A 23,767-nucleotide genomic window follows, 5' to 3' on the forward strand; every position below is an offset into this window, starting at 1 on the left:
TGCTCTTGAAAAATGCCAGTCCTACTTATGGGTACATTAGTTCAGTTTATCACTGCAAAGCTCATCTATACATTTACTATCACGTAATGATTTTTGATGCCATCATAACATTCTGTGGCAAAGAAATTAATTACATCTACTTTCCCTACATAAATATCATAAAACGTTTGTATATTCATTTTCCTGACTTATCATTCTAAAGTAAAATCCAAAACTTGATGTTCCACAGTGTGTGCTTGATAACACTGACTTTCATACTAATTATTGATGCTATTCTAACTGAATGTTTATTTTTATTTGATAAATTTACATAGCTGTACATTTCAGATGCATGCCTTTGAGAGGCATACATATTTAAAAACACAAAAACAATACAACAAAATAACCAAAAGCATAATAAAATCATTTAAAAATTATTTTAAAAACCATTAAAAATCTGCAGGACACATTCCGTTTCCTTAGCAATACTGGATCCCATTTGCTCAGATGGCAAAGCCATGTTTTCAAGCCCTTTCAGAAGGCCAGCAAAATTAGGATTAATCTGATCTCAAGTGGAATGATGCACCAAATAGAACAAATAGTATTGTTTTCACAGATTGTTCAGTTTAGGCCAGTGTAGTCCTTTAGACTTGGATCTTTTTTTTAATACAATAAGAATGTAATGCTGAAACTCTGTAAATTAAACATTTTAATCTCTAATGTTCTTAAAGAGCTTTAAGACCTAACTAAGCAAGGTGCCATATGTTCTACACAAAATGACAGAGGGGGTGTGTGGTGAGGCAATTAAAAATGTGACATATAGGGAGTAAAGCTTCATTTCCCCATAACGTAATGTTAATAATATTGCTCTCTCCTTAAAGATAGCTTGATCTGAAAGAATATGATCTTATAGACAACGATCTCTCATCCCTTGATTGGCAGTTTCTATTCACTGGATGCAATACTGTTGAATACAACATATTTTTACTTGAAGTCAAGAGTCATCAAACTATATGTACCAATAACAACTCCAAAACCCAGAAAAAACAGATTGCCCATAACAATAAGGAAGCTTCAATCCAAAAAGAGATCACTTTGGCGGAAAAACAAATCTGGCCACGTTGCCAACTTCAAAAGCCGATACAAAAATTTATGCCACCAGATAACGACTGAATGCACCAATTATCACATTAAACAAGAGGAAAACCTTCTACGCACCAATTCCACCCGCACTTTCTACAATTTTGTAAACAACAAACTAAAAGACTCAAGGTCCATCCCACCCCTGAAAGGACCTAATGGTAAAGACTGCAATGATGACACTATTAAAGCCAACCTCTTTAACACATTTTTTGGCTCAGTATTTGTAAACAGCAATGCCCAGTATTTCCTAGTCGAACCACAGACTAATACATATGATACAATGATCTAATACAATGATCTAATATATATTGATTTTACAGTAGACAATGTTGAAAAAGCACTATGCAATCTAAAATCATCTCTATCATTGGACCGGACGGAATACGTGCCTACTTCTTAAAAAAGCTATCCACTGCCATAGTCGAACCTCTAAGCATCATCTTTGAAAAATCTTTCAGGGCCAGCTCCTTGCCAAAACTATGGTCACAAGCCATGGAATCAATTATTAACCAATCCATTATCCTCCACTTAGAGACAAACAACCTACTCTCTAATAAACAATTTGGTTTCAGAAAAACACTGTCCTGTAATCTGCAACTCTTACACTGCAAAAACATATGGACTACACAACTCGATCAGGGCAAAGCAATAGACGCAATCTACATAGACTTCTGTAAAGCCTTTGATTCAGTGGTACACGACAAACTACTCCTAAAACTAAAATCTTATGATATCTCTGGACACCTGCATAACTGGATAGAAGCATTCCTGTCAAACAGACAACAAATAGTCAAAATTGGGAGCATCCTATCAAATTCTGTACCTGTCAACAGTGGTGTCCCCCAAGGCAGTGTTCTAGGACCAACTCTCTTCATACTCTACATAAATGACCTCTGTGATCATATTAAGAGAAACTGCATTCTCTTCGCTGATGATGTAAAGCTATTCAACACCACAGACAATACTGCTACCCTTCAAAAAGACCTTGACTATGAATGAGAATGGTCAAACAAATGGCTACTTCAAATCTCAACAAATAAATGCTCTGTCTTACATATTGGCAAATAAAATCAGAAAATAAAATGCAAGCTGAATAGTCAAGACCTTGTTGATGATCCAAGCTCTGTAAAGGACCTTGGAATACTCATCTCTAATGGTCTAAGTGCTAGAGCCCACTGTAACTACATAGCCAAAAAGGCATTAAGAGTTGTTAACCTAATCCTACGTAACTTTTTCTCTGGTAATATCACACTACTAACTAGAGCATACAAAACATTTGCTAGACCAATAGTCGAATAGCTCATCAGTCTGGAACCCACATTACGTATCTAATATTAGCACAGTTGATAAAGTCCAGAAATATTTCACAAGTAGAGTTCTCCACTCCTCTACTCATTGTAGAATACCTTATGCCACCAGACTTGAAATTCTAGACCTAGAAAATCTTGAATTACGCCGTCTTTGGTCTGATCTAAGTATAGTATATAAAATCATACATTGCAATGACTTACCTGTCAATGAATACTTCAGCTTCAACCATAACAACACAAGAGCACACAATAGATACAAACTCAAAGTTAACCACACCAAACTTGATTGCAGGAAATACGACTCCAGCAACAGAGTGGTCAATGTCTGGAATACTCTACCCGACTCTGTGGTTTCTTCCCCAAACATCAAAAACTTTAACCTTAGACTTTCTACTATTGACCTCACCCCTTTCCTAAGAGGTCTGTAGGGGGCGTGCATAAGCGTACCAACGTGCCTACCGTCCCTGTCCTATTGTTTCTTTTATTTTTCTTATATGTATCCATATATTCATAACTATGTTTTTACTTATACCTATTATCTTGTAGCAATTGACAAACCAAATAAAATAAATTAAAAAAAAAATAATTGTCTCTTACAGAAGTATTTATCTTTCTGGGATGACAGTTTCAAAGGAAATTTTTGTGGGTTTATGGTTGAAAAAGACTGATTTTTCATTAGATATTTGCTATTAAATACATGTCAGACATACTTTGACAATCAAGAAGATACAGTTTGCTTGATTGTGCATTAAACACTTTGAGTAACTGCCAAATCCTCCGTGTAGCAAATGCCAATATCGTTACTTAAAGAGTTGCTGTCATAATGGCATTCATATTGTATTATTTTTATTATTTTTATTATTATTTATTTCATATGGTATTTATATTCTTGTAAGCTGCCTTGAGTCGCCATGTGTGAGTAAATGGCAATGTAAATTTTCTAAGTAAATAAATATTAATAATAGATAGGGGACCGTACTGAATCTGTGTTTATTGTTGGAAGCTATTCTCATATTCCCTTCTATGTCATCCTTGCACTTCGAATGAAATAATGTGCCCAGATTAATTTTTGTCAAGAGGGAAGTGGATGCCATACTGTTGCATAAGCAAGGCTCTACATTTTGGTTTGGTTGTATGTAGAACAAAGATTCATTTGTCTAGTAGAGCACCCAAATGCCAGATTAAACTTTCAGTTGTGAAGTGGTTGTTTTCTTTGGTTGAGGGACGAGTTGTATTTTGAATAATTCATTTCAGTGTTTGGAAAAGCTTCCTTGGTGCTAATGCAATTGGAAAGACTCATGGGTGAGCCCATTATATGAAAATTCACTCCATTGACCTGTGATGTGTTGCATGACCCTATGGAAGTAAAGCATAGTTGTATCCCCTCTGTCCTCCTCTAATATTGTTCTATATGATTTATCAACTTTACTTTTTTTAAAAAAAAAACTATATATTACGCCACATTTTAAAATGCCTAATTCTTTTCCACATAACAATATTTATGATGCAGCTTGATAAAAAGCGGGAGTGGGAAATGATGTACAGAGTGGAGCCAGATGTTACCAAAGGCAGAGAAATGGAGAGGAGCCTTCAGAGAATTGCCAAGGGGGTAAGAGTGTGTATTTGTGCTCTTGAAAACAGATCTAAAGGCGTGCTTGAGTAATCTGTTTCTAATCAAATTGAACTCTTAAGAAGTGACTCGTGGGAGTCAAATGATTTATACTTCGTACTGTCTCATCCTATATCAAATTCAACAAAAGATTTCAGAAGTCTCACGAAAGCTTATAACTTGGACAAGACTATAACATGTTAAGTGTTTACCCAGGAGGAGTTCTGAGCCTGAGCTCATCATTTTGTTAATTCCATCCTTTAAAAAATATACATACAAATCCATCACTTCTTTCCTTCTTTATATTTCTTTAAAGTGTAGTCAGTCACCTCAACTTGCTGTTTCTGCAATCAGATTGCTACGTTGCATTGGCCTCCACGTGGCTGTATAGAGCTAGTCAAGGCATTAGTCTTATTTTAATACTTATTTATTTATTTATTTGATTTGCCAATTGTTTACAAGATAATAAGTATAAGTGTATACATAGTTGTGAATACATGAAATGGGTTCATATAAGAAAAATAAAAGAAGAATAAGAGAAACAATAGGACAGGGACGGTAGGCACGTTGGTGCGCTTATGCACGCCCCCTACAGACCTCTTAGGAAAGGGGTGAGGTCAATAGTAGACAGTCTAAGGTTAAAGTTTTTGGGGTTTGGGGAAGAAACTACAGAGTCGGGTAGAGTATTCCAGACATTGACCACTCTATTGCTGAAGTCGTATTTCCTGCAATCAAGTTTGGTGCGGTTAACTTTGAGTTTGTATCTATTGTGTGCTCTTGTGTTGTTATGGTTGAAGCTGAAGTATTCATTGACAGGTAGGACATTGCAATGTATGATTTTATATACCATGCTTAAATCAGACCGAAGACGGCGTAATTCAAGGTTTTCTAGTTCTAGAATTTCAAGTCTGGTGGCATAAGGTATTCTACAACGAGTAGAGGAGTGGAGAACTCTTCTTGTGAAATATTTCTGGACTTTCTCAATTGTGCTAATATCAGATACGTAATGTGGGTTCCAGACTGATGAACTGTATTCGAGTATTGGTCTAGCAAATGTTTTGTATGCTCTGGTTAGTAGTGTGATATTACCAGAGAAAAAGCTACGTAGGATTAGGTTAACAACTCTTAATGCCTTTTTGGCTATGTAGTTGCAGTGGGCTCTAGCACTTAGATCATTAGAGGTGAGTATTCCAAGGTCCTTTACAGAGCTTGGGTCATCAACAAGATTTTGACTATTCAGCTTGTATTTTATTTTCTGATTTTTTTGCCAATATGTAAGACAGAGCATTTATTTGTTGAGATTTGAAGTTGCCATTTGTTTGACCATTCTGATACATAGTCAAGATCTTTTTGTAGGGTAGCAGTATTGTCTGTGGTATTGAACAGCTTTACATCATCAGCGAAAAGAACGCAATTGCTCTTAATATGATCACAGAGGTCATTTATGTAGAGTATGAAGAGAGTTGGTCCTAGAACACTGCCTTGGGGAATGGACACCACTATTGTACCTGTCAAAGTGAATTTTACAGGTACAGAATTTGATAGGACGCTCCCAATTTTGACCATTTGTTGTCTGTTTGCCAGGAATGCTTCTATCCAGTTGTTCAGTTGTCCAGAGATATCATAGTATTTTATTTTTAGGAGTAGTTTGTCGTGTACCACTGAATCAAAGGCTTTACAGAAGTCTATGTAGATTGCGTCTATTGCTTTGCCCTGGTCGAGTTGTGTCGTCCATATGTTTTTGCAGTGTAAGAGTTGCAGATTACAGGATAGTTTTTTTCTGAAACCAAATTGTTTATTGGAGAGTAGGTTGTTTGTCTCTAAGTGGAGGATGATGGATTGGTTAATAATTGATTCCATGACTTTACAGGTGACGCAGCATAAGGAGATTGGTCTGTAATTTTCAACTAGGCTTGGGTCTCCCTTTTTGAAGATGGGGATGACTGTGGCTTGTGACCATAGGTTAGGCAAGGAGCTGGTCCTGAAAGATTTTTCAAAGATTATGCTTAGAGGTTTGGCTATGGCAGTGGATAGCTTTTTTAAGAAGTAGGCACATATTCCATCCGGTCCAATAGATAGAGATGGTTTTAGGTTGCGTAGTGCTTTTTCAACATTGTCTTCTGTAAAATCGATATGTATTAGATCATTGTTGTTATCTGTGGTACGGCTAGGAAATACTGGGCATGATCCATTGCTGTTTACAAATACTGAGCCTAAGAATGTGTTAAAGATGTTGGCTTTAATGGTGTCGTCGTTGCAGTCTTTACCATCAGGTCCTACCAAGGGTGGGATAGACCTTGAGTCTTTTAGTTTGTTGTTTACAAAATTGTAAAAAGCACGGGTGGAATTGGTGCTTAGAAGGTTTTCCTCTTGTTTAATGTGATAATTGATGCATTAATTGATACTTGATTAATTGATTTTTTATTTTTATATAATTAATTTGATTTTATATAATTAATTGATAATTGATGCACTCTTACAGAGAGTGCTTGAAAAAGTTAGCCCTCCTACTTTGCTTAAATGGAGATGCTACTGGTTGATGTTCATCCTGTGACATAGCAGTAGTTTATTTTAAACAGTAAATATAAAAAATAATTCACACAAACAGATGGCATTTCACTCTTCTATGTTATAAAGTACAGTTAAGAGAAATGCAACATTGAATTAGGGATTGTGACTATATGTTATGTACCTGTTTTAATGTCTGTGTTCCTTTGGAAAACCTGCAGGATTTGGGCTAGGGGAACTTTTGAACCTTTCTAAGTCTTTTTAGAGAACCTGTTTTTGTTATCCCAAGTTTTCCTCATTATGAATCTGGGCTTTGTGTCTGAAATGACACTATGTGATAAATGTCTTACCATGTGTGCTAGTGATACTGTTCCTAAAATGAAAAGTAGTGGCCTGACTATTTCTTTTAGTTCCTAGGAGAGTAACCAGTTTTCAGTATAGGCTGGGAGCATCAGAATAATGTTTTTGAAAAGGTAAAGTAACCTAATATTTCTGCTAGAACAAGCTAGAAGAGAAGGAAGGAATGGAAAAGGAAATAAAGTACACTTTTTAAATACATCCCTCTAAAATGTATTTTTATAGGCAAATGAAAGAAAAACTCAACAAGTAAGCATTACTTTTGAAAGGAAATTTTCTGTTACAATTAGAACACCCAGTTCCCTTTGCGCCATAGACCTCAAATAACTATGTAACTAGGGTTTTTGTCACCGTGTGGGTTCTATGAGCAGCTCCAGCGTCTTTGGGCAAATATCTGTGTGGAGAAATGTAAAATGGGCAGTTGCTGATGTTAGTTTGCAGAAATCAAAGTTATCTTTTTACATTTGCCAGGAATGTTCTGAATCATATACAAAAGCAGCAGAAATATGTAAATTGGCATTATGCCATTAATTAATTCAAAAACTGTTGTAGACTTTGTGTATGTGATATTCCCCTTCATCTGAAAACTTGTGTGTGTGTACGTGTGTGTGTGTGTGTGTGTGTGTGTGTGAGAGAGAGAGAGAGAGAGAGGGAGGGAGGGAGGGAGAGAGAGAGAGAGAGACGGGCTCATGGGTTCAAAAGATATTGAGAGAGGCTGTGCGTTGGCTCATGGGTTCAAAAGATATTGAGCAAATGTTCAAGATAACTGGTTTGATTTTTTTTTAGCAGTTGCTTTAGAATCAAGGAAAATTTTGTAATCTATATTGATTAGCTCTTACTTTGAATACTGTAAATAAATTTCTCATCTGGTTCCCATTTTCAGATCAAAGTGCTTGTTATGAGCCTTAAAGAAGAGCCAAATATATTCAGTATTGTTGCCTATCTGCAACTGATTTTTTTTAAAAAAGCATTTTTCTCTTTAATATCTTAATTTTTCCAGTTTAATTTATTTGCGAAGATGTTACTGAATTGGCACTATATACCGATTGCATATTTACATGACCCAAAGAGTCTCCAATTGAGATTAAAGAAGGAAAATAGATATTTATTCCATAACAATCTTGTTTTAAACCTATGCAACCATTTTGGTCCCCTGGTTACCTCTCTCTGCTTCTCACATGGGGCTTTTGTCCTCTGGACACATTTATTTGTTTGTTTATTCACATTTGTATATCGCCCATCTCATATAGTGACTCTGGGATGTATTCATAGTAATAATAGAAATATATAACAACCCACTAAAAGTATCAATTTAAATTAAAAATAAAAAAACAAAATGGCAGGAAAACATACATATTCCATTAACTGTCATACTACCATCTATCAGGTTCTGCTTTGTCATGGGATTTCCAAGCTACTTGACAAAGCTATGCTTTAAAGCAGGGGTCCCCAACCACCGGTCCGGGGACCGGTACCGGTCCGCGGAACAAGTCCTACCGGGCCGCTGGTTGCTGGGCGCCGCCATCTTTTGATGAAAAAGTGCTTCCGGTGAGCTTTTCCGGGTAGAAAGCTCACCGGAAGCACTTTTTCATCAAAAGATGGCGGCGCCAGCTGATGCCGGTACCGGGCCGCGGCACCCAGCTGATGCCGGTACCGGGCCGCGGCATAAAAAAGGTTGGGGATCACTGCTTTAAAGGGCCTTCTGGAAAGCCAATAGGGTTGGGACCAGCCTGACCTCGGGAGAAAATATGTTCACAATGATCAGGTTTACACATTGTGTGAAGCCAGATCTGGTCATGTGATGACTCCCTTAACATCTGCATTGCTTAGTGACCAAAATTCTGATCCCAATTGTGATTGTAAGTCGAGAAATAGCTGTAATGCTACTAAAAACCTCAAAGAACAGGTTGGGGAAATATTTTATCTTACAAAATTCTACAATTACTTTGTTTCATTGGCCCGTCATTAATATCATTGATATTCTGTATAATATGGGGTTGAATTAAAAAAGACCATTAATAACATTAATCTGAACTGAGATGTAGTTCTAGCTGCAGTGTTTAATTAATTTTTATTAAAAGTTGTACACTACAGATCTAGTTCCCATTTTGTTACCCATTCTTGCTTAATTATAATAATGTAGATATAGATGTTACAGAAATACATCCAAGAGAAATGCATGATTAAAATGTCAGATGAGCACCAGATTTTAAAGAGAGCAGGGTACAGAGTCTGACAAAATAAAATTTCAGAAAGTGTATATTTATAATGAATATTTGTATTCATGCTTGAACTTGGTACTCAGTAGTAGGTAGAAGAAGTCGTGGCCTCAGGCCACTGAAGTTAACTAAGCATTTTATTGTACCAACAAGAAAGACTTCAGTTTGAAAAATTTTGTCATGTGTTTGTCATGTGTCAATTGAGAGGATTTGTCATGTGTTCTTTGTAAAGACACTTTTGAAAAGCATGTTGAAATTCCCATGGATTGAAACAACAATATGAACTACACCTAAGTTAGAATTACCATATTTAAAAAAAAATCATTATTGATAAGAAAGTTAGGTCTCACCTATACGTTCTTAAATAAATCCAGTTTATTTTAAAAAAAATAGAATAATGACAACATCACGATACAACTGCTCTTCTAAAGAAAATAATATAAGGACAAAATGTATGCCTAACATTATTACAGATTGCATCACAGTATAAAAAGAGAACACAATACCTTTCTGTCAAGTTTTCTATTACTATGTTGATAAACTGTGAGTTAATGGAGAAGCTAGAGATGGATAAAATATAATAAAACCTGATCAAACTTCCCGGGTGGAGAAGTTATGACTTAGTGCATCCATCTATCACATGCATGTAGAAGTACTGATAAAATACGGTTTCTGCCTAAGCAGGGGGCTGGACTAGAAGACCTCCAAGGTCTCTTCCAACTCTGTTATTCTATTATAAACAAAAAAAAAATATTTCAAATAAAAGGAAAGTATATTGAGCTTTCTATCTGTGAAATTTAATACTTATGACATGAGTTACATTTGTTTTTTTGTATGACAAAATCAATTGGATCTTTTGATTCTTCTTCCCTCTGCAAATTTGGGTGCCAGAAACTGTAATTTACCTAATAACTGATTTCCTTTTTGCTTCAGTTGAATAAGATTATACAATTGGGTGGGCATATAAAATTCAGTATTTTACATCACATATATCCCAAGGAAGCTTTAGTCTCTGTGATAATTCTTAATGAATATTTTTTTTTCACTTTCTTTTTTAGCCATTATTTATTGCAACTTCTCAATTCCATCCATTCTGGGAATTAATCCAGTTCTGGAGAACTTTTGCTATATGGCTCATGACATTGGTTTAGTTCCTCTTTTATTTCTATCTTTCAGCTGGTTAAGAAATAAATTTAATGCTGGTTTCATATTATTTAACAAGAGGCAAGGATTTGATTATTGAACCCAACTTTTTATCATTGGAGTTTGAAGACTTTCTTTCTGCTTTCTTTCTGCAGTAAATTAATCCAAAAGTGGGTCACAATAAATATTATTATTTTTCTCTTCTGCCATATCCTGAAGTTTGAAGTTCATCTTATCACCTTGTTCTTTCATAAATCCCATCTCTGGCTATCTGTTTCTATTCAGCAGATTGGGTGTTTCTGTTATCTGTTGTCCTGCATAGCTTCCAGAGAAGTTCTTTAGTCTGTGAAATACTTCTTCATGCTACTTTAAAATCTGTAGCACTTTCTGCAGATTTAGTGGGATCAGATGGGAGTAATTGTTTTTTTGAACTACATCCAAAGGTTTTGCTTTTCATATAATTAATGGTTTATCAAAATATTTCTTTATCCTTGCCAAACCTTATGACTTCTGTAGAAGACTTTTTTCTTCCTCCAAGGTAAAAAAAAATGCTTGTTGCTGGAAAGGATCCCCTTTTCCTTCTTTCTTATCTGAAAATCTTCTTTGGATGGGCAAATTCAACTTATTCCAGGCATATCGTTTAGGATGGGCTCATATAATTTTTTTAAAACAATTACATAAATGTTCTAAATGTATATATGCATGTTTAAACATTTATATCCTGAGCATATTGAATACAGCTAGGAATGAGGACATATATAAGTAAATGAAGCTAGAATTCTTATTTCTTATCTGTATCAGGTATGTAAAGTACAATAAAATATAAACTATCCTGTGCCAATTGCTATAATACTACCTCTGTTCTACATGTAAATGCAACTTAATATACAAACGTATTGGCTTCTGAAATGTTAGAAGCCACTACATTTTAACAAGGAAAGAATCAAAGAATTAGCAGAATTGAAAAAAGTGACTTATGACCATTTTTCCCACTTACGAACATGGCACCAATCCCATGGTCACGTGATCCGGATGCTTGACAACTGGTGCACATTTATGACAGTTGCACTGTCCCAGTGATCCTCTTTTGTGACCTTCTGACAAGCAAAGTCAATGGGGAAGCCAGATTCACTTAACAGCCATGTTCCTAACTTAATAACTGCAGTGATTCATTTAACAAATATGGCAGGAAAAGTCACAAAATGGGGCAAAACTCACTTAACAAATTTCTCACTTAGCAACATAAATTTAGGGGTCAATTGTGGTCATAAGTCGGAGGAATACATGTACTTAATTCCAGAAAAGCTTGAAGTTCAGGAACATTGATTAACAGATAATCAGAGTTGGAAGGGACCTTATAGGTCATCTAGTCCAACCCCCCGCCCAAGTGGGAGACCCTACACCATTTCTGACAGATGGCAGTCCAATCTCTTCTTGAAAATCTCAAGTGATGGCGCTCCCACAACTTCTTGCAAATCATGAGACCTACAGATACATTTTTATTTGACACTCAAGTGCAACTTTACTTATTTCTATAATCAGAAGTGCCTTAAAGCTTTTTCATTGTTATATATGCAAGAGGAAGACAAGCAGCAATGGGTACACTGCTGGAACACCTGAAGAACCAGGACAGGAAAAGATTATCATGGGGAGGGGGGAACCAATCTGTGCAGTTAAGATTTGATAAGATTCAGCTTGATGGCACATAAACAATAATGCCAAAGTCTAGTTAACTAGAACTTCTGATGTTTCCCTTTGTTCCTAGCCTATTAAAGTCTTCTCATTTGTAGAAGACGAGAAAGCAGGAAATGTGAAGAACAGTTGAATTAGATTTATATATGTGTACTTAGAATTTAACTGTTTGGAATTTCCAAAATGAATATATTTTTCCTATTTTTCTATATTTATATTAAAATATAAAAAAGTGAATAAATGCAGAATTGCAGGTTTTAAAAGTATTTGCATATATTCTGAAAAATGTCTTTACAAATGCATTTTGAATATTAGTTAGATGTAATTTCTTGATTCTTCCCTTTAACTTGATCAGAAACTCTGGGCAAGTAAAACAACTTCGATTTTGAAATTTTTGCAGAATCTAAAAAAACACACACATTAATTATATTTATTAAATACATACTGAATCCCAATTAAGTTTAAAGCACTGGGCATTTTTCAGGGAAAAAAATATCAGTCTATGTTATAGTATAATCTGTGATCAGTAACTTGAACTGTGCTGAAATTTCTCTAGTATCTTTCAGACGTTTTGAGTGACAGTTCTGCAATCCCTAAGCAGCATCCCAGTAATTACATACCATGGAATTTATAGTCGGAAACATCTAGAGTGTTATTTTTGTAATCAATATCATCTGTATTAAGGGAGAGAATGTAATGGGGAGATATGTGTTAGCTGGGTTTCCCATTACACAAGAGTCAGTCTTATAAAGTCAGTGATTGGGAAATAAATCAGTTTAAAGTTTTAAAATGAAGATACTATATTATAAATAACTTTTGTGCTTCTAAGATTAAATTTAAATTTAAATTCTGACTTGATATTTTCCTATTATTTTCATAAATTCAGAGCATTTTGTAATTCAATCACCAAATAATTTCTTTCTTTCCAATTTTGTAGCTGGTGGAAGATGGAAGCAAATGATGTTCCTGTTCAATGATAAGGAAAACTGAATTAAGCTTATCATGTATTTTGGGACATTATCAAAGAATTATCCAGAGACCACTAATGCAAATCTGTAGATGAAACTAAGCGTAACCTGGCCTTGAAGAGAATGGTATATATAAAACAGCAAATTTCTCAAGAAAAGCTTAAGCGTATTTGACTGTGATGTTCATTCAGTGAAACAAATCCCTGTTGTTTCCTTTTTCCCAATGCTATTGTTTTTCCTTTATTCAGTGTAATTATATATCCCCAAAAATTATTGTATACACCATCTTCAATAATCAAAAAGGCCCCCAAGTAGTTTACAGTCATAAAATATTCAGAAAAATATATATTTATCACAAGCTCCAGTAGCTTATGCATATTGAAAACATTTTTTTTTCATTTTTTTGTTCAGAAGAATGCTTTGTTCAGCTAATATCATAATCACAACCTGGAAAGATCAAGCAAGCTTTGGAATTTATTGGCAAATCATAGTCCCACTAAGACTTGTATATGGTCCATATCACAAATTGGTTCATTTGGAAACTGGTTCATTACAGTTACAGTTTGGCAGGCTCTTCTCCAGCGAGGCCAATAGCTAAGCTAATATAAAAATTGATTCTTTCCGATAGATGGTGTGATCTCTCAGGTTGGGATTAAAATATTCAACAAAACATTATGGCTACATTAACTTTTTTTTTTTTTTTTAAAAAAAAACTTTGTTGAATATACAACTAAAATAACGAACAAACACATACACAACATAGAAAAAAAAAGTGAAACCCCCCCCACAAAAAATAAACAAACAAAAGCAAGCAATTCCACTTGGCTACATTAACCTTATCTGGCTTATGGACAGAAAATTTAGATCCTAGCACTGCCAGTCTTTCAGCTGCCTGTACAAACATTCCTTTAATAATGAATACAGTTTAATTTTTGTTAAAGATATCATCCATAGAATTTCACTCTACCAAAAAATCTGAAGCTTAAAATTTTAGATAGAAGATATTTTCTTCCCCAGTGTTTAAAATAATACCTTCGTACCTAGTACTAACTTTATGTGGTAAAATGCAAAATTTCAGTGTCATCTGGGTACTGGCTGTGAATAGGTCCATGAAAAACATTTGGTAGTGTTATGGTTTTCATTGAGTCTAGAGCTGAAAAGAATCCCTGATACCCTAAATTTGTTAGCCCTGTTTAAAGTATGCCAGTAATATCTGTAGGTGAACAACAATTTTCTATAGTCAAATAGATTAATAGTAGCTTAGATTAAATCAGACCAAAATCTGGTATCCAGATTATTGGATTTCAGCTTTTTAATTTCTGGACAGTATGGCCAAAAATTTGAAATCCCAATATTCTTGGAAGGTATGATTGAAGAAGAATGAAGACTTTTGTGTCTCTTCTAATCACCATGACATATAATTTGCCTCTTTTTGTCAAGTATAATTCTGCTTTTACGTTCTGCTCTTAATGAGAAATTAAGTGAATTGCCTATAGACACTTTTGACTGCCTGTTTATTTGTGGACACATTTTTTAGATTTAAGAAGGAGTGATTCTCAAATGGAGGCCTAAGATTGTAGGTTTACAAAAAGTGGACTGATAAGAGAGAACATTGTAGTTGCTTGTAGACTGTTGTGCAGTCCTTTTTTTTAAAAGTGACCTTTATTTGGACATAATTTAAATGACTGGAATGGTTCAGTAGGAGTTTGTACCAGATAAGAAGATTAGAAATGCAGCTGCGATGCAGATACTTCATTCTCTGAATATATCTAATAATTCCAAACTTCTTTCTGATAGTGGGGTTGAGGGAAGCATTATCACTGATTCACTCTGGATTCCTAGGGAGTTATGAGCTAGGGATCAGCCTTGGTTCTCCAATTAAAAATGAGATGAGAATGGGGAGATAACACTGTCAGATATGCTATAAACATTGATTGTTTACTATAGTTAAGTCTATTATATTATTATGTGTTCTGTCTCACCTGTGAATATAGGTGAGGAATATAAATAAACAGGAATATAAATAAACAGACAGGACCAGGAACAATAGAGTTAAATTCCTTTGACTGGAGAAGTCCTTGGCAGTCTTCCAGAAGCTGCCTGCCAAGTCCGATAACAAACAAGACCATAAATCAAAAGGCAAACGGCACACAGAGAATTTGTCAAGCTGCTATTCTGAATAAACAAATTGTCCCGAATGAGGATTCAGAGCTAACACGCCCTCTTTTATTTCCTGAGGGGCGTGTCAGTCTCTCAAGTCAGTCCCTGATTTGACCTTTCCTTTTACGTTGCATTTCCCGCTTCTGCCTGCGTCTGTGCCTTGCATCAAACCAGCATTCCTCGGCTTGATCCTCAGCCAAGGACTCCGGCACTCTCTCCTGATTATCTGCCGACACCTGAGGCACAACCAGAGAGGAAGGGGAGGAAGATGATTCCGAATCTTCCAGCAAAGCAGGCTCAAACCTCAAGGCCAAATCCTCCTCTTCCTCATCACTCGAGCCTGTGTCCTCCAACAGAGCAGGCTCAAGCCTCCGAGTCACAACAATTATGTATTTATCAAACTTCTATGCTGTCCATCTCACCAAAAACAACTCTAGGTGGCTTACAGAAATTGATTAGTTATATAATATGGAAGTGGATACATTAGATATATAGCTTATATATCCAGAGGACCATTCCTCTCTGTTCCTTTCTCTCCCCCTTCCTCTCTCTGTTTAATACACTTCCACCCACACACACTTTTTTCCTTTTATTTGTAATTGGGTTAGATAGAAGAACATAATAATTCTCATACTGAATTTGTATAACATTCTCTCTTCAAGAAAGTTGAGCCAAATGCCTCTGTTTCCAAACAAGAGGGGCATTATGGGGGATATCAGTGGCAACTCCTACAGGTTGACCATTCCTCTAAATACCATTGTAGGTATCAGCTGTGCACCTATCCTCTGCTTTCTTGATATACTTCAGAAGAATTTCCAGGTAGAAATATTTCTTTTGCATCCAGGCTTCTATGTTTTCAGAAGCAAAATGCATCAGTGCACATGTACATTCTCACATTACACTAGAGGAAAGTGCATGCATCTGTAGGAATGAAACAAGTTACCCTATCCATATCTACATTGTTTTCAAATATGATGGTTTTTCCCATGCAGTAGAGTTTCATATCATATTTGTTTTTCATGCTAGGCTGCTTTTAGAAATGAGAAGTATCTCTCAAAAAGCATACAGTTTTGATAACAGCTTTTTGGAAATGGGATATTGATTATCTAGACTAAAAGCTCAAGAGGGACCTTGGACTCCTAGTGGACAAACACTTAAACATGAGCTAGAAGCATGCAACAGCAGACAAAAAAGCTAATACAATCCTTGATTGTATAAACAGAGACATAGAATCATAATCACAAGAAATATTAGAACTGCTTTATAAAGCCTTAGTAAGGCCACACACCTGGAATACTGTATCTGGTTTTGGTCACCACATTACAAAAAAGATACTGAGATTTTAGAAAAAGTGCAAAGAAGAGCAATTAAGATGATTAAAGGCCTGGTGGTTAAAACCAATGAAGAATGGTTGCAGGATTTGGGTTTGGCTAGTCTGGAGAAAAGAAGGTTAGAGGGAACATGATAGCAGTATTCCAGTAGTTGAGAGGATGGGGTTAATTTATTTTCCAAAACACCAGAGGGCAGTGGATGGAAACTAATCAAAGAGGGAAGCAACCTGGAATTCAGGAGAAACTTCCTAACAGGGAGGACAATTAACCAGTGGAATAGCTTGTCTTCAGAAGTTGTAGGTGCTTCATTACTGGAGATTTTAAGAAGGGACTGGACAGCCACTTGTCTGAAATGGTATAAGATCTCCTGCTTGAGCAAGGGCTGGACTAGAAAACCTCCAAGATCCCTTCCAGCTCTATTCTGATTGATTGAGTTCATTAGATTTACTCCCAGGTATGGGATTTACTCCCATATGTAGAATTGTCACCAAAGGCATAATGACTTAGCTTTTAATTGTGCGTGTTTCCTTGATGCTTAATTTTTATAATTTGATGCTAGTCTATTTTAACAGTTTTAATTCTTAGTAGATGATATCCTGAAGTGTGCCTTCATGGGCACCCCACTTATTTTAACAGATGAAAATATGACTTTGAAATATCGAGGGGGGGGGGAATTCCTTGGGTGGTCCCCATCATGACATGAAAACATCTGTCCTGCCTTAATCAAGGGCACAGTGGTGGAGTTACAGCATTTGCTGTGGGCTGAAAATGAAGTTATCCAGGGTAGAGTGGAGACCAGGTAATATAAACAATGTTTTGTAATGTTTGCTTATTGTGGATGTTTTCCAGCAGCTGCAACTGAGTCTTCTGATTAAGAGCTGTAAATGAGGTTGTGAATGATCCCTTGTGTGCATATATTTTTCATATTTGGGTTTTGAAGCCCAGCATGTACACTCTCTTCTGAATTGGTGTTTAAGACTGTGTTCTATATAAAGTAAAAGAGTTTTATAGTATTCTTCCTTGAAATACTTTCCCTCCATTCTGTATTGAGGTTTGTTTGTTATTTTTAACAAGGGATAGATGTTTAATTGGAGAGATTTTTTTAACAAAGTCTAAATTTGAATTCATGCATATTGTATTATTCGCTAAGCTTTGGGTATTCACTAAGCTTTCCTATGTAGAAAGTACATGTTTTAATAAACAAAGGTTACCATCAGAAAAACTTTGCTATTAATATTCTCTGTTTGCTTAATTTTGTATGGAGTAAACCATGTTGCCTGTTCATAGAGTTCCATCAGAATGAATTCTACCACTAATAGACTTTTCCTTACTTCCTTCTATTTGTATTTTCCTGAGCTTCCCTAGATCAGCTCTAGAAGGCCAATGATCCATCAGTGTGGCCTGTTCTATTCATGGAACTGATTGGATATAACCCATACTATATTAAGATCTTGGGATTTAAGAGCCAACCAGCAGTGAAGCGGATGCAATAATAGGGCTGATGCAATTGAAGATGAATCAGCATTGGTACTGCCTCTTTAAGACTGGGGATGGGTTCTACCCCTTTAAGAGGTGTTTATATAAAGGCAACCATTACAGGGTCTATTCTCTCTCCTTGTGTCCTGTCTCTATTGCAGAGTTCTTAGAGTAAAGTTAAGAAGATTGATTGCAAGGTATTTGCCTATCATGTATATTTCTGTATATGTTTTGTTGATAAACCACTGTTAAATGTCTAAGTCTTTGTGTGCTGTGTTTTGCTCTTGGATTGTCTCATAATAGTAGTCACACTGCAAACACTCTGACATACTAATTACACCAAGCCATGGTGGCTTAATTGAAGCAAGCCAAATCCCATCAGTACTGTAACACCTTCAAAAAGATATTGTCATGGGCTTCAACTGACTACTCCATGCTTTAGCTATTTATTGTTAGAGAGAGTGGAAGAAGTATTTGTTTCTAATATGCAAAACATTTGCTAATCCCAAATCCAACCTGGAATAATCCTTCTTCACGACTTTTAAATCATCATTCAGGAGAGCAAGTCACTGTGTGGGTGGCATAAAGTAGTCTGCAATAATCTGGATAGCCACTGCATAGCAGCAGAGGGTTCATATTTGTGTACCTCTCCACTGTCATACATAATGATTATCTGGGTTTTTTGTTTTTACAGCCATAATACAAAATCAATGTTGATTTCAGGTTCGGCCCCTTTTAGTAAAACCTTAATTTCAAGTTTGCTTTTTTTATTACAGTTTTTATAATCAATCATACTTGGTGTGGCATTCTCTTATGTTGCAACTGGGATCTTAACCATTAAATTGGGCTCTTTTCCTGGATTCCACTGGTTCACTCCAGTAGAAAAGAGGAAGTATAAATAAAGGGAGAGATTAGAAGGAAAATGCCTCATCTGGAATGTCTCCCTGCCCAAATATTTGCAGTTATTTTTTATGCTAAGATAATCCCAGAGAACAAATTTATCATATAGGTAAAAATCAGAATTATACTTCTGCCAGAACATCTTCCAACTATACCTGGTAGCCTCTAATACAGAAAACATAATAGAGCTCTGGGTTTTGAAAAAGCACTTTGTTGAATTCACTGATGGAAAATATGGATGTTGTGGTACATAAGTCCAGTATAGTTTAATATTGTTAATTTGACCATCCATATCCTATGTCTATGGAGATTCTCAGTCATCCAGGGCATGGTTGTCCCAAAGGTGCTTTTTCAAGAAGCAACTGAAATTTCTGGTTTTTCTTTGAAGACATTTCGCTTCTCATCCAAGAAGCTTCTTCGGCTCTGAAGAAGAAGTGGCAGTGGGGCGGTGGAGCAGCAATGGTGGAACTCCACAACAGTACCAATTTCTCATGTGGCCCCTTGGGAAAATTAATTGTTTACCCCAATGTAGAATAACTATTTGTAAAGTATTCTTTGAAATGATGTTTTAAATATAAAATGATTTTGTTTTATTAGCTACCGAGTGGCTTTTAAAATTAAGGGTTTGTTTCATCCAGTGGATTAATATTAATTATTCTAAAAGAAGATTTAAAAGATGATTGTCCTAAATCAAATTTTGAAAGCATTTTTTATTTTAGTGAAAGAGTTTAATGAGAACACAGTACAATTTTAGGATATATTATATAAAACAATCTTTACACTTGCCGTTGAATCTGGATTATGCAAGTAAGATGAATTTGTTCAAACTGATCACAAATAAAAATGTTAAAATTCATGAATCAATGAATGCAGAACTTTAAAGGCATAACAAAGTTTTGGGAATATTTAAAAGGACATGTCAAAGAACTAAAACACCATAGTGAATGAGTAAGAAAATAAACAGAAGGGGGAGAAGGATCAGAACTCAGGTTAATTAGAATAATTAATTCTAATTGTTAGTAACAAGTATATTTTGTAAGAAACCCTCAAAGACCCAGTTGTGGCTCTGTACATTTGATAAACTGTTCGTATCTTAGGACACTTGCAACACACTGCCCCAGCACTGTATGTTCTTGCTTGAACTAAAGCCACAGAGTGGTGCTATTGCACTGTATAAAATATTTTACTGCTTCTTGAACCTTAAAAGATCTGGCAACCCGAGAAGCCGTAAATCTTACCACCATTTCTGCATACTGCTAGTTTCTAGGCAGAAAAGAAAAACATGGATTAGCAATCCCCATCTGATTGCTATCCATAAATACTGGCAGTGATTTTTTTCCCCTGGCTGAGGTAGCTGTGTACCTAGGCAGTCTCGTAAGTTTGGCTACAAAGTAGTTGAATATGAGTTCAAAGTACTTAAATGTGAACTTTTGCAAAGGAACTTTTATTATCATGAAAATAATACAGGAGGTCATAAGGCCATTTGGAATGCTATAAAGAAGTCTTTTCCAGGGAAAACTGTAAATTAAGCCCAAGAGAGAGGTGTGATATTATCTAATTTCTACTACTGGCTACTAACTTGCTTTTTACTGAAGCATCTGACCCTGGATTCTTATGTGAGCTTGTTTACAAAGAGAAACTGAAATTGGCTTTAGTTAGCATGTATCATTTTAGTAATCCTTCCAATAAGGTGGAGTTGGAAAGTGTAATTCTGATCTATTCATTTTTTTACTTTGATCCTACAAGAAAAAATTGTAGGGAGTAGTGCACCTCCCTATGTACCACAGTTTTGTGTTTTGGAGTACTGCAGAAAAAGGAGGGGTTGTGAAATATCATCTTTAGTGAACTTGCATTCATGGGTTATTAGAGTATGGACCTAAGGACTGAGCTTGAAGGGGCCATTGCACGCTGTTTATACTTCTACCTTTCTACCTAACAAGCTTCATACTGGATAGAAAGTCCCGAATTCATAGAATCAATGTTTTTCAACTGGTGCATCTCCATTTAATCAAATAGCCTCAAGTAAATTCTAATAGTAAGGATGCGTCTCATGTGGTTCCGTGTTTCCAGGAGCTTCCTGACTAACTTTTGATACATTTCCCCAATGTGGAGATTCCTGTGCATCTTAGCAAAATCTGTGCAGAGCTGAAGTTGATCTTTTTCTCTCATAGAATATTTAAACTACATTCAAACATTTGGATGGCACCTTACATTACCAGCCTTTCCTATATCAGATTCAAGCTCTTCTTATTTTATGATATATGCTTTCTAATGAGTAGCTTAGGGTAGGTTGCAACCATCTTATAGCAAAAATTTAAACCAAAAAAGCTGAAACATAAAACATCTGAATTGGCCCTCCTCCCACTGTTAATGCTAGAATGCAAAATACCAGCCTCATTAAGCACCCTAAGACAGCTGATATTACATCTAATGGCACTTTTATAAGGTGTTTGTAAATATTCAAAACGAAGGGAAGCATTTATAAACCCCTCTGTGAACTTGGATCCATGATGGCACATTAAAAATTACAGTTAGGGGAATGCTTTGGTGTTCTCATTAGTCTATCAGTGAGATCATCTGTTGGGCAAATTGTTACCCATTTTCACCTTATGTAAACAGTTATCCATATAGTGCAATGGGATAATTAAGTTTACTAAGTTAAACTTTTATTTAGAACAAAGTGGCAAGGGTGACCGTAGGATATGTATTTCTTTCTCCTCAGTTTATAATGATACACATCATTTTTATACTTGTGGTTGTGCATGCTGAAATTCTCTATCTTTCAGGAAGTGATATATAAAGTATTGGGAATTTATTTAACTTCGGTTCTTAGATTAGCAGATCATCATATTGCTTGGGAGAACTGTGCTCATTAAACACCAGAATAAACTGGTATATTTTTCTCTACCACCATAAAAAATATCTACTAACCTCAAATAGATAAATAAATTGTGTAATAATAATTCTCTCTCTCTCTCTCTCTCTCCCCCTCTCTCTCTGTATAGAGAGAGAGAGAGAGAGAGAGAGAGAGAGAGAGAGAGAGAGAGAGAGAGAGATTCTGCTTTCTTTTGTCATGCAATATACTGTTCTTCCTACAGACAAGTCCCATACAAGGCAAATATAACACATAGATATTAGGTACACTGACACCGAGTTGCTGAAAGTATGCAAAAGCCACCATTGTAATTATGTGATATTTGATTGGCCCATATAAAATATTTTTCTAATGTGTTCCCAATGTTTCGATTTGAAAACATATGAAATTCTCAAGTAGAGCTATGAATTTGAAACTAAACTAATGTTTCTATTTATATGAACCCATGTTCATAATATGTCACAACAGAACTCAGCACCTAGGGGAACTTGCTTGTTCTAAAAGAAAGAAAGACAATCTAAATAGTATCCAACCAGTTTTTACTTGGATAGAAGAGTACCAGGAAATTCCAGGGCTGTAGAATAGCCTGGGAAAGCCAAAAAAGAAGAAGAAAAATCTAAAGACAGCAATGGCAAACAACTTCTGTATTATAGCCAAGGAGCGACTTGAACATGTCCAGAAATTGTGCTTGATTTTTTTTTCTTAATATCCAAAAATATAGCACATTTGAGTTTCAAGTCATATAAACTGTTAAATGCAACATATAATGCCAGTTTGAATAACAGGTTCGCATTTTTTCAAACACAGTTGGGGAGAATTCAATAAGTAGAGGAGGAAAAATTAGTTTGGTTATTGCAAAGTATATGCAACCATCAGGATTTTACTGTAGTCATTTTAGGATTGTTGCAAGAAAATTACTTCATATTTTCAGCATCTTAAATACTTAAAAGATAAAGATTTGTGATTTTGCATCTCATATCAGAAAAAAGTAGATATATGTATACTATTTTTTATTTATATCCATATATTCATTCTAATTTTTTTGGGTTGAAGTAAAAGAGCCAGTAAGAAGGCTCATGACATCAAATTATGTCTGGAGTGAAGAAAGTTAGAAGTTAAGATCCCTGAATGAAACTGAATGCCTTATTTTCCTTCTAACATTATGAAATATAAAGTATTAGTACAATTTAGAATGTATATAATTAGATGACTGAAATTTGTGGATGAATTTAAGATAGAGATAACCTTATAAACAATATTTCATATTGTTACTATATGACAGTTTTTTTCAGATTCTTACTAAAAGAAATAAATTACACACACACACACACACACACACACGCTTCTGTTGAGCTTAGGTAGCTACAAAGTTGGTAAAATAGCCAGATTATGTAAATATTCTATCTAAGATCCTCTATTAATCAAAAATTCAGTCATTCACTCACTCACTCACTAACTGGGTTCACATCACAATAAGTTTTAATATGTGTAGCAAATTCTTGTGGGTCTTTGCCTTGCTTTGCCATTAAAACAAAATCATTTTTCTTTGTTCTTCCTTTTATGGATGAGAGACTCCTGACATGATAGCATTAGAATAATTTTGTGAAATATGTGTTTTTTCTTCTCTTGGTAACAGGCTAATGTTAATTCAATTGCACACAATTGTAGTAGACTGAAGATTTGTACCAAGGCCTTCCATATGTCACATGTGTACTTGAGGCACAATAGGAAAGTTCTTTTTATTTCTTTACTGATATGTTCTGAAATTAATCTTGGATATTATTTTCTCAAACTAGTTTAAGACCAATTTTCTAATGAGTTATAGATACCTTGGGTTGCCATTATGCTCATGAAGCTTTGTGAATAAATCCTAATTATTTTTCAGCTATTTTCAGCTATTATTTAAAAAATGCCTAAATGTGTGCAATCATCTGAATGTCTTCTTCTAATTAACCTGCTTTCATCATCACAATAAAGTTATCCAAGTGGCAATGTATAACTTAAATTAAATTGTTTTTCCCTTCAGGACATATTATTTAAGGACAGATTTTCCAAACAGATATCTGGCTGGGGACAGTAAAAGAATTTTGTATCAAC

General features: G+C 35.3%; 1 long non-coding RNA gene across 1 annotated transcript in view; it reads left to right on the top strand.

Moving 5' to 3' along the window:
• The window catches only part of LOC113421986 (uncharacterized), a 42,731-nt gene extending 29,166 nt beyond the window's left edge, over positions 1 to 13,565 (top strand). Inside the window, exon 3 of the long non-coding RNA XR_003372230.2 lies at positions 12,898 to 13,565. This is a non-coding gene — a long non-coding RNA (uncharacterized LOC113421986). The remainder of the gene's footprint in view (positions 1 to 12,897) is intronic.
• Positions 13,566 to 23,767: the final 10,202 nt, after the last annotated feature.

The sequence above is a fragment of the Notechis scutatus genome, chromosome 1, assembly GCF_049901735.1.
Source record: "Notechis scutatus isolate UNSWTSFEM ecotype Mainland chromosome 1, rNotScu1.2, whole genome shotgun sequence".
NCBI lineage: Eukaryota > Metazoa > Chordata > Lepidosauria > Squamata > Elapidae > Notechis > Notechis scutatus.